Below are 14,461 nucleotides of genomic sequence, written 5' to 3'. Positions count from 1 at the left end.
ATTTTGTTGGAAGATTTTTGCATCTATGTTAATTAGAGATACTGGCCTGTAGTGCTTTTGTGTGTGTGTGTGTGTGTGTGTGTGTGTGTGTGTGTGTGTGTGTGGTGTCATTATCTGATTTTACTATCAGGGTAATGCACTGAATGAATCTGGAAGCTTTCCTTCCTCTTCTATTTTTGGAATAGTTTGAGAAGAATGGATTTTAACTCTTTAAGTGTTTGGTAGAATTCACCCACAAAGCTGTCTGGTCCTGGACTTTTGTTTCTTGGAATTTTTTTTTATTACTGATTCAATTTCATCACTGGTAATCTGTCCAAATTTTCCATTTCTTCTTCTTTCAGTTTTTAGGGGTTATATGTTTCTAGGAATGTATCCATTTCTTCTAGGTTGTTGAGTTTGTTGGCATGACATCTGAAATAAAATATTTGGAACTAAATACCTAAAACTTACACTGTTTACCTGGAAAATTTTTACTTAGAATGGTCATTATCAGGACATAGTCTAGTAAAATTACTGAACTTTAAAGGTAATTTAAAGGTAAATAGAAAAGTACTATAAGTTTCCAGACAATAAGGCCCATATATATGGGAAAGACAATCAAAGGACACCAGATTTTGAAAACAAAACTGTACAAAACAGAAAAATGAATCAACATATTTAAGATACTCAAGAAATAGAAAATGTGAATCAAGAATTTCGCATTCCACCAAGGGTGCCCAAGTGTTCCTTTTTATCCACATCCTCACTAACACCCATATTTTTTGTGTTTTGATTTTAGATATTCTGACATATATTAGGTGATATCTCATTGTTTTGATTTTCACCTCCCTGATGGTAAGTGATGATGAATATCATTTCATGTGTTTGTTGGCCATCTGTATGTCTTCTTTGGAGAAATGTGTCATGTCTTCTGCCCATTTTTTAATTGAATTATTTGTTTTTTGGGTGTTAAGTTGTGTAAGTTCTTTATATATTTTGGATACTAACACTTCATCAGATATGTCTTTTGCAAATATTCCTTCCCATTCCATAGGTTGCCTTTTAGTTTTGTTGATTGTTAGAAAAGAATCTTGAAAATAATATGGCACAGTAGGTAACAGTTTGGGCTTCGGAATCAATCAAGCCCAGGTTTAAATCTTGGTTTTTTAAGTTACTAAATGTGTAACTCTGAGTAAGTTATTCGACCTCATTTCCTCAAAGGGGAATCACAATACTTTCTTGATAATATATAAGAAATAGATGTATTTTTTTGCTCTCATTAGCACTAAATTGTAGTGATAATGATTGTAATGATGGTGCTGCTGCTGCTGCTGGTGGTGGTAATCAATATGCAATGGTGATGATGACTGATGATGATTAAGCAAGGGGCTGGAAGGGCCCTAATTTGGAATGAGGAAGATGAAGAAGCAAAGTTTAAAAGTTAGGAAATAAAGGGAAAATTGCATAGCAACAGAAGAAAAAGTAGTGCATGTAGTAAATACCCAGGTCACTCTGATGGCTAACATAAAAAGATTAAAATAGAATTTAAAAGAGGGAAGGGAGAGGGGAGAGAGAAAAAATAGACAGTTGGGAAACAGAGAGTTTAGTTTTTCTTTTCTTTGGATAAACTGAGATCAGCTACTTGTGTGAGCTCACTGAGTCATCTGGAAAAACCATTTCAGTTATTCATAGATTCTTCCAGAAACCTTAAGAGTTCAGCTGTGGAAGATTCCTGAAGGTTGTCTGCCTATAATACCTGCTAGTAACATACCAGCACCACTATAGGCCATATTTACATGAGTCTAATCAGAAATTCAGCCCCACTGAGATACAACACAGAAGCAGCAGTTTGAAAAACACCTGGGGCATATGGAGTGAGGGGAGATTTGTTTACTAATCTCACCTTCTGTCACCCGTGGTGTTTGGTCAGAGACTAGACAATCACTATATAGAACATAATGGGAAAATTCTTGCTTTCATTGGGAGTTTGGAGTAACTTCTAAAGTTCCTTAGAATCTCCTACACCTTTTTGGAGAACAAATGGATGCAACTGTGGCTGCAGGAGCCATGGGGCAGCATCCAGTGAAAGAAGGTTTCATGCCCCTGCTATGATGTGACCAGAGTGCTGTCATCTCTGTGGTCTTCTGCCTGAAAGCCCAGCACCTTGCATTATATCAGACATGCCCTGAATGACGCTCATTGAAAAAATTTCACAGCCAAGAGCAGGCTCAGAAGAACTGCTGAGTGGAAGTGGGGGATGGCTGGGCCAGGTCTGGGGGAAAGAGCCTTGCATCAAAGGATAAATGCTGCTTCCACAGTTTGGAAAAAAGCACCATAGAAACCTGAGAGACTAGCATCAGGAGAAATTGAGTGAGGAATTCCAGAGCCCTCTGCACCATCTCTGCAACTTCTCTGTAAAGCTAAAATTACTTCAGAGTAAAAAGCTTATCCAAAACATAAACAAATAAATATAGTTCCTTGGAATTTCAAGTATCTGAGATACCACAGGAGAGAAGCTCGTCAAGAAAGACAAAAACACCAACCAAATTTCAGGGGCCAGATTAACACTTGGGCCATCTTTGTTTTTTAGGTATTCCAAAAATCAGTTTCTTTTATGTCTGGTAGAGCTTAAGCTCTTTATCGCAACATAGTATTATAGTCATTGCCATAACATACTTTCCTCTATTTACTTATCATGGAGTTGACATAATTTTAAAGTAAAATTTTAATTGTGTCTTGAGAGCACTATTTTTCACCTTTGGAAAACTATTTCCAAACATGTATTGGAAATGAAAGCAAGATGGATTTATTTTATAGAAATTCCATACATTTATGATAACGTAACAGAAATAAACTAAATAGACATACCAACATTACAGTTAGCAAGAAGTAAAAGAGAAATTAAAGCATGAACAATAAATTAAAACTCAAAGGAATTGCAGAAAACACTAGAGAAAATCAAAGTGCTGATATAATTATTAAACAATTTCAACAGAAGTGAGAAAATCTTAAGTTGATTTTGCAAAAAAACTGGAACACAACCTACCTGCACTCACCCACAACTAAGCCTCTCTGCAGGATGCTCCTTAGGAATTAGCATATTTCCTGGGGCTAAAATGAATGCAGGTTCCACTGCCTCCACATCATCCTTCTGTCATTAACTAAAATCCCAGTTCCTAAAACTCCTTTGAAGACTATCACCTACAAGAGGTAATAAGCAAAGTTCTTAATTTAATTTAATATGAAAAGAGTTACTTATTGAGAAAAGGGTTTCCTATGATTGAAGAAAAGTCCAAAAGTTAGTAAAACTTGGTTGCTGACCTCTAAGAGTTTAACGATGAGCAGAGGAAGACACACGTTGGACAAAGACAAGGACAGAAAGCAGGAGGTGAGAAGAGCTATAGAAGTTGTTAAAGGGGCATCTGGAGCTTGGGAAAAGTGCCCAGCACCCAAAGCCCTGAATTTCGAAAGATGTTTACATGACTTTTTCTATCATAAAGGGAAATAATCATTATCATATTTATTTTGAAAACAGTAAAATATTTAGAAAGTAAATTAGAGAGTATTAAATCCTAGGTCATTGTGATGGTTAATTTTGTGTCGACTTGGCTAGGCCATAGTACCCAGATATTTAATTAAACATTACTTTTTAAATATAACCAAAATTTATCTAACATATTATGAAGTATGTATCTCAATTATCCTCCAGATTAAAAAAAAGCTCACATCATTGTACTTGTTGTAGGTAACTAACTCAAGGACAAGCTAATATTGTACTAGTTTAAGGACAGGCTAACATTCAATTTAATTTAGATATGAGGGAGCAGTTCTACCACCCTCTTCACATAGCATCCATGTCTTAGTCAGTGGTCTCCAGATACCAAGAAGGGAAAAGGCAACATAAGCACACACACCCAATCATTAAAAGGACAAGATCCAGAAATGGCACATACAAACACCTCACCACCATTTTCTTTCTTTTATCCCTTTCACCAGTACTTAGTCACATAATCATGCCTAGACAAGAAGGAGTCCAAAAAATGTAATCGTTAGCAGGGGGTCATATACCTGCCCAGATAAAACTCTATTAATATGAAAATAGGGAAAAAATAATATTAGGGCACTATTAGCCATCTATCACAATTTTTCTTTTCCTTATAAATTAAAGTGTCAATTTAAGTCCTTATATATGCTAGGTTATTTCTCTTAGACTTTATTCTATTCTACTGGTCTTTGTTCTGTTGCTATGCCAACACAATTCTTTCTCCTTACAATGGTTTTATAGTAAGTGTTAACCTTCAATGAGTTTTCTCTGCCTCTTGCTTTAACTTTTCTTAACTCTTCATACCAATTTTAAACGCTCACTATTCATAGACAACATGATATTCTATGTAGAAAAGCCAAAGACACCACCAAAAAATAGCTATAACTAATACACAAGTTCAGTGAAATCACAGGATATAAAATCAATGTGCAGAAAACTGTTGCATTTCTATCCACCAATAATGAAGAAGCAGAAAGAGAAATCAAGGAATTGATCCTATTTACAACTGCACCAAAAATCATAAGATATCTATATACACCTAACCAAAGAAATAAAGGATCTGTACTCTGAAACCTATAGAACACTAATGAAAGAAATTGAAAATGACACAAAGAAATGGAAAAACATTCCATGATCATGGAATAGAACAAGCATTGTTAAAATATACTATAGTACTGGGGCGCCTGGGTGGCTCAGTGGGTTAAAGCCTCTGCCTTCGGCTCAGGTCATGATCCCAGGGTCCTGGGATCCAGCCCCACATTGGGCTCTCTGCTCAGCAGGAGGTCTGCTTCCTCCTCTCTCTCTGCCTGCCTCTCTGCCTGCTTGTGATCTCTGTCTGTCAAAAAAATAAATAAATCTTTAAAATATAAATATATATATACTATAGTACATTATACTAACCAAAACAATGTACACATTTAACGCAATCCTTATCAAAATACCACCAACATTTTCCACAGAGTTAGAAAAAACAATCCTAAAATTTGTATGGAAGCACAAAAGACCCTGAATAGCCAAAGCAATCCTGAAAAAGAAAAAAAAAAAAAAAGCAGGAGGCATCAAAGTTCTGGATTTTAAGCTACATTACAAAGCTGTAGTCATCAAGACAAGTGTGGTACTGTCACAAAAATGGACATATTGATCAATGGAACAGAATAGAGAACCCAGAAATAGACCCACAACTATATGGTCAACTAATTGTCAATGAAGCAAGAAAGAATATCCAGTGAAAAAAAAGACAGTCTTTTCCACAAATGATGTTGGGAAAACTGGACAGCAACATGCAGAAGAATGAAACTGGACCACTTTCTTATACCACACACAAAAATAAATCCCAAATGGATGAAATACCTAAATGTGAAACAACAAACCACCAAAATTTTAAAGGAGAACACAGGCCGTAACCTCTTTTGACATCTGCTGTAGCAACTTCTTACTAGACATGTTACCTGAGATAAAAGCAAAAATGAACTATTGGCACTTCATCAAAATAAAAAGCTTCTGTACAAAACTAAAAAGCAGCCTATGGAATGGCAGAAGATATCTGCAAATGACATATCTGATAAAGAAGTTGTATCCAAAATCTATAAAGAACTTATCAAACTCGACACCCCCAAAACAAACAAACCAATTAAGAAATGGGCGGAAGACATGAATAGACTGTTTTCCAAAGAAGACAACCAGATGGCTAACAGACACATGAAAAGATGCTCAACATCACTCTTCATCTGGGAAATATGAATCAAAACCACAATGAGATAACACCTTATACCTGTCAGAATGGCTAAAATTAATAATACAGGAAACAGATGTCAGCAAAGATGTGGAGAAAAGGGAGCCCTCTCACACTGTTGGTGGGAATGCAAACTGAAGCAGCCAGTCTGGAAAACAGTATGGAGGTTCCTCAAAAAGTTAAAAATAGAACTAACCTATGATGCAATAACTGCACTACTAGGTATTTACCTAAATGTTACAAAAATACAGATTTGAGGGTGCCTGGGTGGCTCAGTGGGTTAAAGCCTCTGCCTTCGGCTCAGGTCATGATCCCAGGGTCCTGGGATTGAGTCCCCCATTGGGCTCTCTGCTCAGCAGGGAGCCTGCTTCTCTGTCTATCTCTGCCTACTTGTGATCTCTGTCTGTCAAATAAATAAATAAAATCTTTAAAAAAAATACAGATTTGAAGTGCATATGCACCCCAATATTAAAGCAACATTATCAACTGTAGCCAAATTATGGAAATAACTCAAATTTCCACCAACTGATTAATGATATGTTCTTTATTCATATATATGTATACCTACATATATATATATGGAATATTACTCAGCCATTAAAAATAATATAATCTTGCCATTTGCAATGACTGGATGGAGCTAGAGTATATTATGCTGAGTGAAATAAGTCAATCAGAGAAAGACAAATACCATACGATTCACTCTATGGAATTTAAGGAAGAAAACAGATGAGCAAATAGGAAAGGGTGGAGGAGAGACGGTAACAAACCATAAGAGACTCTTAACAATAGAGAACAAACTGAGGGTTGACGGAGGGAGATGGGTGGGGGATGGGCTAGATGGATGATGGGTATTAAAGAGGGCACTTGTGATGAGCACTGGGTGTTGTATGCAAGTGATGAATCACTGAATTCTACTCCAGAAACCAATATTGCCCTGTACGTTAACAAAACTTAAAGAAAAAAAAAAGAAGCTAGCTCCATTACTTGTGTGATTATAAGTTCTGTATCTGTTTCTACTCATGAAACTCTTATTTCCAAATTACTATCCTAGATCTGTCTTCCAGTTGTCTCATATTTTCATTAATCATTTTCAACTATACATGGTGAGATACTTCTACTGATACTTCTACTGGGTTTTCCTAACAACAAATCGGTTCACCAGTGAATACATTATCTTTCAGAAAAGAATTGTGGGCTTTTAAAAAAGATTTTATTTATTTATTTGATAGAAGAGCACAAGTAGCCAGAAGAGCAGCCAGAGGGAGAAGGAGAAGCAGGCTCCCCGCTAAGCAGGGAGCCCCGTGTGGGAGGCTCAGTCCTAGGACCCTGGAATAATGACCTGAGCTGAAGGCAGACACTTAACTGACTGAGCCACCCAGGTGTCCATTTTTAATTTTTAAATTCAAAAAAATCACACTACTTAGTTCATAAGTTCTTTAGGTTTCTATGTAAGTAATCAGGACTCTTCATAAATATTCCATTATGGTTCTTCTTCTAAGACCATGGTAGAGTTATACCTCCCTACTCTTGCACTGCACCATGTGAGTTTCTTTAGCTAATAACATATAAGCAGCAGTAATGTGTGACATATTTGGGAAGAACCCTAAGAGCGCATGTCCAATTTCCATGTTCCCCTCCCCTGCCCTTAATAATCACTGAGGAACTTTCCCTTCTGGAAGTTCACTGGCACTGTTATATTCTCAGGTCTCTTTCTACCTTACCACTGGTCAATCCCCAGCAATTGAGAGCTGAACACATACTAAGTATTTTAGAGTTCTGTGTTTTGCTTTGCTTGCTTTGTTTTTATAAAAAAAAAAGAACAAATTGAAGAGAAGGGAGAAGAAATAGAGTAGATTTTCACAGTCTACTGAGTGAGTGAGAGAATGCAAGATATACAACTGGATCTGTTAGCACCCAGAACAGTGAATTTATTAAAGGTGAATAGGGAGTTTTGCCTCCTAATAGTGGGCATACTTCTGGCTCTTACTGTTGATAAATTAAATGTATTGGAAAGGTGTTCTAAGATTGTACCAGGTAAATTTAAACAAAGGTAAGTATATTCCTTTTCTTACAACCACAATTCTGGCATGTTTCATTCCATCCTCTTTTTTCTTTGCTAAGAAGCTACAGACTATCTCCTCAGTAAGGGAACAACCAAAGATGGCTGCTCTATTGCCCCTAACTGGTACCTTTTGAAAAGCTAATATAGTTCCTTTACAACAAGCAGAGAGAACAGAATCCAATTAATTTTATTGTTAAATAAAACAGAGTATTACTTTTCAAGTCTGATCCTATATAAGCAGATAGACAATTATGTTTTTGCAGAATAAACCTTATTATCCCCGTCTCAAGCTTTAGGAATTCTTGGGGAGATTATTAAACCTACTCCTTTGTCACCAAGATCACCCAAAACTGTTACACAGTTGGGATCCCAAAGTTCTAGCTCTTTGTAATCAGTTCTTTCCATTCCGAGCTACTTTTCAGAGACTTCCTAGGAAAATTGAATCAAGACTGATTATAAAATCTGTCTACATATGATACCGGAAAAATCATATTGATTTCTTCTTCATCTCTAGGAATAATTTTTTTATTTTAAATCTTTGAAATACAGTTTGAAATAAGTTTTCTTAAAGCTCCCCTTCCTCTAGATAATTAGGGCTGATCAGCCTGTAGTCAGCCCTATGATTTCCCCCAAATGATTCCAAGATGTAATTTCTACTTTTTTAAATTTTTCCTTTTTTTTTTAATTTTTTTTAAATTTATTTGACAGAGAGAGATCACAAGTAGGCAGAGAGGCAGGCAGAGAGAGTGAGAGGGAAGCAGGCTCCCCGCCAAGCAGAGAGCCTGATGCAGGACTCGATCCCAGGACCCTGAGATCATGACCTGAGCCGAAGGCAGCAGCTTAAACCACTGAGCCACCCAGGTATTCTTTACTCTTTAAAAGACTATGCTAGTAATTTCAAGGTGATGTTTCCATCTTGGACTTTGTGATGAAGTAGCTGACATTTCTTTTTTTTTTTTTTTTTTAATTTTTTTTTCTTTTTTACAGATTGAGAGAGAGAGAGAGAGAGAGAGATTACAAGTAGGCAGAGCAGCAGCCAGAGAGGGGAGGAAGCAGGCTCCCTGCCAAGCAGAGAGCCCCGATACGGGGCTCGATCCCAGAGACCCTGAGATCATGACATGAGCTGAAGGCAGAGGCTTAACCCACTGAGCCACCCAGGTGCCCCTAGCTGACATTTCTTTTACCAATAGGGGGCAAATACTCAGTTAACCTCTGATAGAGGTTGAGATATTACAAAAATTTTATCTATTGCAGTTTTGGCATAGATATCCTTCACAATAATAATTTTTAATGGGATTGTTTTTTATCTCTCCAGTACCAATTTCTCCTTCCTTCCAGCAAAAATGCTGTGATTTGGGGCGCCTGGGTGGCTCAGTGGGTTGGGCCGCTGCCTTTGGCTCAGGTCATGATCTCAGGGTCCTGGGATCGAGTCCCGCATCGGGGTCTCTGCTCAGCAGTGAGCCTGCTTCCTCTCTCTCTCTCTGCCTGCCTCTCTGTCTGCTTGTGATCTCTCTCTCTGTCAAATAAATAAATAAATAAAATCTTAAAAAAAAAATGCTGTGATTTGCTATTAAAGAATTACTCATCTCCAGTTCCCAGTCAATGTGGTTTAACCAGAGTTGACTGTACCCTTGGGGGTCAGTTGGTATAAGTAGGTCAATTCATCTCATCCTTTGGCTAAAATCAGTATATCAGGGATAGATATAAACAAAGTAAGTAAAAAAATTTCTGGGGCTCTGGTGAGAGAGCAGTTTTCTTTTTCTACTGGATTTTTGTTGCGAAGTACGAAGGTCAGAGATTCTACTATAGTCATCCTTACCATGAGGAGAGGATAAGCACTACACAAAGAACAGCTGAAAGACATGTCTTGTTGACATCATTTAGGGGAGCAACATGAAAAAAAAAAAAAAACCCTACTCCTTCAGTGTCTTCATGAAGCAGTGTACCACATTAGCCCAGGTAATTCTGTAGGAAAGAAAAAAAAAAAAGTTCTTACATTGTCTAAGACACTCATATTAAGTTATGCAACCAAAACTATATCCAGGCTAATACATATTTAAAAATATAAACATGACATAAGCATTTAAAATATGCTTAACATTGAAATGGCACCTATTCTTTGACCTCAGCAGTGGACCTCTGACTTCAAGAAATCTAGTGAGAGAAGAAAGATTATAACTTGATAGTGTCACATATTTTTTTTAACAATTATGAAATCACTTAGTATTGCTTATTTATTTATATATTTATTTATTTATTTATTTTTAAATATTTTATTTATTTATTTGGAGAGAAAGATAGCAGGGTGAGGGGCAGAGAGAGAGGGAAAAAGAGAAGCTCGAGCAGCCTCCATACCTGAAACAGGGCTCGATCTTACCACCCTGAGATCAAGACCTAAGCTGAAATCAAGAGCCAGATGCTTAACTGACTAAGCCATCCAGGCATTCTTATTTATTCATTTATTTATTTATATTAAGTAGGCTCCATGTCTAGCATGGAGCCCATTGCAGGGCTAGATGTTACAACCATGAGATCAAGACCTGAGCTAAGATCAACAGTCAGACATTTAACCAACTGAACTGCCCAGGTGTGCCAATATTACATATTCAAATAAACAAGACATGTGGTTGATTTTGACAGAATAACTACAGTGTTATTATTGTTATTATCTTCATGAATGTTGAAACTTTATGTGGAGCATTAAGGAAATTTGATTACTATTAGTAACTTTCTTCCATCTAATTAGCATAATAATGCTCTATCCTACAAATATAGTATTAAAGTCACTAACTACCCATGAAAACTACTTTTCAGTAGAGGTTTCAAAATTCACTGGTACTTTAATGAAATTCACTGAGCCTAGAATTAAAACAAAAATGTTGTTACTGAGGTACAAATGTTCGGATTTATTGACTTTTCCCTTATATTGGGATAAACACAAACCATGTGATAAAAATTAAATATTTTAGATATGTTTGATAATAAAATTAATGTTCTTAACACATTGGTTCTGGAACATACACTGACAGAGGAGTCCAAGAGAGAGGCTGGACTTTGGTAATCAAAGCATGTATGGAACGTTTCCTGGGTCTTCACTTGTCTGTGGTAGTAAAGAATGAGTTATTTTTCTCTTATCCACATTCTTCTTTCCCAGAGGCTCATATTGTCATTTCTCAGGAAATGTCTATCTCCTACCAGTTCTAGAAGGCTTTATTACCTCAAAATTCACAGTGTATATGTTTGTACCACCCATTTCATAAACATGTGAAAGCAGAAGTCAACTGTAATATAAAGAGTATTGCAGAACTATTTTATGTATTTATACATTTTGTCAACATATTTTAAGCATTTCAAGTACAATGGACATAGTTCTTAAGTATAAAATATATTACAAATATGTCTTTTTTTCCCTGATATCATTGTGCACATTTCTGAGCATAAAATTCTCCATAAATGTTTTGTTGAAATGAGTTGATAATCATTTCTATTCTCTTCACTGCATAATAATAAATTACTAAAAAGTAAGACTGAACTACATGTGAACAAAATATCTATTGATGGGTTAATCTACTTCAAAACTGTTTTTAATGCCTTTTTTAAACAAGTAAGTAGGAACAGGCTCATTATATTTTGTGTTATATGCATGTATATATAAAAAGATCTAAAGCTAGGTTGAGAGATTTCCATACAATTATAAGGCAAGAATTAAGGCAGTAATTTACTTTTGATGAAGAATTTTAAAATAAAATTATATTTGAGGAACAAAGTTCTAGTGCAAAATAAGTACATTCTATAAATGCAACTATAAATCCTGGACAGAATGTATGGAGATGTCTCTGAAAAGCAAACAGTAGCATATAAATTAAGAAAAGAATACCATAATTTGAAGCATCACCAAATAAGTGATTTTTCCCCTACAGTATCTTCCAATCTCATCTCAGAGCAGTCCAGAACAACTAAGCACTGGGGTGCAGGTAAAGAGGCCTCAAGAAGAAACTATCTACTTCTAATTTAGGAAGTGGAGAAGGGAACTCCTAAAGTACAGAGTGTAGAAATGGCTTTTTGTCTTTTTGTCTTTTTCTCTAGTGTATCCAGTCTTGGGCAACAAATGATCCTATGGTGAGGTAGTGGGAAATGGACCCCCATAGGAACCAAACTTCTAAAGGGTGGAAACTTTCTTTCTGATTGGGGGAGCTTTAATCCCATGAGATAGGTCACATTATCCATTGTTTTTGTCTCTCTGTTCTACAGATGTGGGTGCAGGCCTGGAAGCATTTGACAAAGCATGGTAGGAAAGTACCACACTACTATAGCTAGATGACTGAAAAAAAGAGCCCTAGAAAAGTGATAAGTACCGGAGAGACTACAAAGAGAAAGAGAAGCACAGGAAAATAAGACCTTAAAGTTGTTTGTGAATTCCATGGGCCACAACTATAAATTTGATCACCCTTTCAAAGAATGTGAGAAGTGAATTAACTTAGAGACTGCCACCCTGGTCCCTGAACACTGAATGATGCACACCTGGCATATTTTGAATAGCAGTGAACAGGCTTTGAAAATTAAACTGACATTAGAACCACAGCACACTCAAGGTGTACTGGAACTTGTACCCTGAATCTAATTAGGTTAATTGCCTGCTAAAACAAAATTTTCAACATGCCTTATAGAATTTAAAAGATTTAGAATTTTATAACATAATATTTAAAACGTCCAGATAGTAATCTGAAATCTCAACTCATATAGAAAAATACAATCAACTTATACTGAGGCAGAGATGAAAAAACATTGTATTTATGTAATAAAGATTCTGATGTAACTATTATAAAAAGACTTCAACACACAAGTGTAAACATTCTGGAAGGGAATAGAAAAATATAAAGAAACACCAAAGAAATAGATAAGAAGAACAAATAGAAATTTTATAAATTAAATATACATAACAGAATTGGGGAAAGAAAAAAAAAAACACCTCACTGAATAGGCTTAAAATTAAAATGGAGACTATAGAAAAAAGAGTCCAATGACCTTGAAGAAAAATCCATACAAGTGTCAATCTAAACACAAACAAGAAAATAGATTAAAAGTAAATAAATACAGCCTCAAGGGCCTGTAGGAAAATAACAAAATGTCTAATAATGCATGTCTTCCAAGTCCTAGGAGAGGAGGAAAAATGCAATATTGCCAAAATTTTTGAAGAAATAATGATTAAAAATATCTCAAATTAGGTGAAAGACATTAGCACAGAGATTTAAGAATCTAATCAAAACGGAAATAGTACTTACTCAAAGAAATTCATTCACAAGCACATCATAGCCAAATATCTGAAAATTAAAAACAGAAAGAAAAATATTTGTAGCAGCCAAAGAAAATATTGCACCACCTATCTGGGTAAGAACAATTCAAATAACTTCAGATTTCTCATCAGAAAACATGAAAACCAGAAAGAAGAAGGCTTTTAATGTGCTTGGAAAAAAGAATTGCCAACCTATTATGCTATAGCCAGTGAAAATATCTTTGGGGAATGAAGCTGAAAGTCATTCTCAGATACTAAGTTAAGCTAGGAGAATTACAACAAACATACCTATTCTAGAAGAATTGCTAAATAAAGTTTTTCAGTCAAAGAGAAACATTACCAGAAGTAAACTTGAAAAATCAGGAATAAAGATAAGCAACAGAAATAGTAAATATCTAAGTAAATATAATAGATTATTCTCCTAGTAAGTTCTTTAAAGTACATTTGACAGTTCAAAGCAAAAATTATGAGGAGGAGGAGAATGATTCTGAGGAGACTTTCAATTTATGTATTATAATTTATGAAACAACTAATACATAAAGAGAGAAGAAGGTAGTTAAAGAGACCTACACAGTAGTAAAATCTACATTTGACTTTCAGTGGTAAATAATTGATTTTTAGTAGACTTGTTAAATGTTAATATGTATGCTATACTTCCTATATCAACCACTAAAAAAAAATACATGGTTATCTAGCCAAAAATACACTGGAGAACTAAAAAATGCTAAAACAATCCACAGGAAGACAGGAAGGAGAACCAAAGAAACAAACAGTGCCACCAAAACCAAAACAAAGAAACAACAAAATACAGGGGGAAATGGTGGAGCCTGGTAGTGGGTATTAAGGAGGGCACGTATTGCATGGAGCACTGGGTGTGGTGCATAAACAATGAATTTTGGAACACTGGAAAAATATAAGAGAAAAAATATAAAAAATAAATAAAACAAAATAAAATGGTGGACCTAAAACAAAACATCAAAATTACATAAAATTACATTAAATGGAAATGTCTGAAGACACCAACTAAAGGATAGCTATTACCCAAATGTATATGTTTCTATTCAACTTGCAAATATTTATATATTTTAAAAAGTTTATGTATGTGTATATGTATGTATATATGAAACTATGATCCAGTATGTCTTTTCCTGGTAATACAGGATGAAAAACTACATGGTCATATCTATTTATGGAGTAGGATTGCCTGAAAAATTTAATATTCATTTATGACTTAAGAAAATACCTCTGAGCAACCTAGGAATAGAAGGAACTTCTTCAACCTTATAAAAAGCACCTACAGGGGCGCCTGGGTGGCTCAGTGGGTTAATTCCTCTGCCTTCGGCTCAG

This window comes from Meles meles, chromosome 5, assembly GCF_922984935.1.
Source record: "Meles meles chromosome 5, mMelMel3.1 paternal haplotype, whole genome shotgun sequence".
Taxonomy (NCBI): Eukaryota; Metazoa; Chordata; class Mammalia; order Carnivora; family Mustelidae; genus Meles; species Meles meles.
Note: the sequence above shows the minus strand (reverse complement) of the source record.